The sequence below is a fragment of the Moschus berezovskii genome, chromosome 6 (assembly GCF_049115385.1).
Source record: "Moschus berezovskii isolate FMDL1 chromosome 6, NW_MosBer_1.0, whole genome shotgun sequence".
Lineage (NCBI taxonomy): Eukaryota > Metazoa > Chordata > Mammalia > Artiodactyla > Moschidae > Moschus > Moschus berezovskii.
This window is the reverse complement of record NC_142465.1, coordinates 63,960,983-63,963,161: the sequence shown is the minus strand read 5'-3', so window position 1 is coordinate 63,963,161 and position 2,179 is coordinate 63,960,983. Positions and strand designations below refer to the sequence as shown.

Here is a 2,179-nt window from a genome sequence, read left to right as displayed (position 1 = left end):
TATTTTAAATAGACAAACATTTCAAAGATATGCATCAACATTGATGACTAATCTCTGAAATTTTCTTTTAATTACTTTGAGTAGAATGTACACCCAAAAATTGGTAGTATGACAAATAATATAAATGAATACTAGCTTTAAGTATATTGTTACCGACCACAAATAGAATATTAACCTTTGGATTTTATGCTACATTAAATGTAATTAAGTTAAACAATATTTTGCAGACTTGATTAAGTAAAAATCAAAGAAAAAAGATTGAAAAATTAGTGCAATTTGTTTTTTATATTAGGAGGAAAATAAAGTGAGGTGAGGGGGAAAGTCTATTGAAGAATATAAAGAAAACTAACTTCATAGAACAGAGTTTTGTTAATGAGGCGTGGAGGAATTTAAGATGAATATGATAGAAATAAAAGGGGAAAATTGAGGGTAACTATGGATAGGGAGATCCAACCGGTCCATTCTAAAGGAGATCAATCCTGGGTATTCACTGGAAGGACTGATGCTAAAGCTGAAACTCCAATACTTTGGCCACCTCATGCAACGAGTTGACTCACTGGAAAAGAGTCTGATGCTGGGAGGGATTGGGGGTGGGAGGAGAAGGGGACGACAGAGAATGAGATGGCTGGATGGCATCACCGACTCTATGGACATGAGTTGAGTGAACTCCGTGAGTTGGTGATGGACAGGGAGGCCTGGCGTGCTGTGATTCATGGGGTCGCAAAGAGTCGGACATGACTGAGCAACTGAACTGAACTGAAATGAAATGAACTGAATGGATAGGGAGGGCTTCCCTTGTGGCTCAGCTGGAAAAGAATCCGCCTTCAATGCGGGAGACCTGAGTTCAATCCCTGGGTTGGGAAGTTGCCCTGGAGAAGGGAAAGGCTACTCACTCCAGTATTCTGGTCTAGAGAATTCCATGGAGTCGTAGAGTCAGACAGGGTTGAACAACTTTCACTTTCACTTCACCGATAAGGAAGCTACTATTGAACACACTGTTATTATTGAGACACTTGTTACTTTATGTATAGTGCAGTAGCCTATTCAGTTCTTTAAGAAAGAAAGATTCCTGTGTATCATATTCAAAAAGGCTTTTTTCACTTGTTAGTTCTGTAAAGTGTAGATAAAAGGCTTCAAAAGTGGTACAACAGAGGTATTGAGCACTGCAATTCCCTTGGAAAAAGATACTGTTTGATGGTTTAGCATATATGAAGATGCAGCTGCCATAGTATAGAGTTACCACAACCATGTGAGAAGAACACGTTGAAAAAGCTTTTTTCCTGTGAATAGCAGAAGGGATTTTTAGAATTGTTTTTGTGATATAGGTATACGATATTATCAATGTGACCACAAGTGTCACCAAAGCTGAGATGTATCCCATCATCTCAAAGATCTCTGTGTCTGAGCAGAAGATCTGCAGGAGGGGAGTTGTGTCACAGTAGAAATGGTCAACAGTGTTGGAAGCACAAAAGTCAAGATTTAGGCCTAAGAAGAGTGGTGGAAAGATGACAAAGAATCCAGCAAGCCAGCTACAGAAGACAAATTGAATGCAGATTTTATTGTTCATGATGGTTGTGTAATGCAGGGGCTTACAGATGGCAACATAGCGGTCATAGGACATAGCTGCCAGCAAGTAAAACTCAGATCGTCCAACAAGGAAAGCAAAGAACACTTGAACTGCACAACTATTATAAGAAATGGTTTTGTCCCCAGTTGCCATGGTAGCCAGCAATTTAGGGATGCATGTAGTAGTATAGGAGACTTCTAAAAAGAAAAATTCTGGAGGAAAAAATACACTGGGGTCTTGAGGTGAGGATCCACCAGGGTAAGTGTGATGATGATCAAATTGCCAGTGATACTTAGTAAGTAAATGAGAAGTAAGAAGATGAACAATACAATTTTCAATCGTAGGTCATCAGTCAAACCTGCTAGAATAAACACTGTACTCGTGTATGGTTTTCCATCATTGTCCTCTACTTTTCCAGGTCTTCATAGTATAAAAGAAAGAAAGAAAATCATGATCCCAATGGAAAAGGAACATGATAATTAGTGTTTAAGGTAAAGTTAAGCGAAATGATGTTTTAGCTAGAATAACACTATGCTCATTCATGTTTTAAAGACGGTTACATCAGGAAGAAAAATAGTTTGCATTTCCAGAGGATCTGGACAGAGAATTCAA

At 38.5% G+C, this 2,179-nt stretch overlaps 1 pseudogene; it reads right to left on the bottom strand.

Annotated features, from left to right (window-relative positions):
* Nucleotides 1–1,044: 1,044 nt before the first annotated feature.
* On the bottom strand, nt 1,045–1,964 carry LOC129536072 (olfactory receptor 6C74-like; annotated as a pseudogene).
* Between the last annotated feature and the right edge of the window lie 215 nt (nt 1,965–2,179).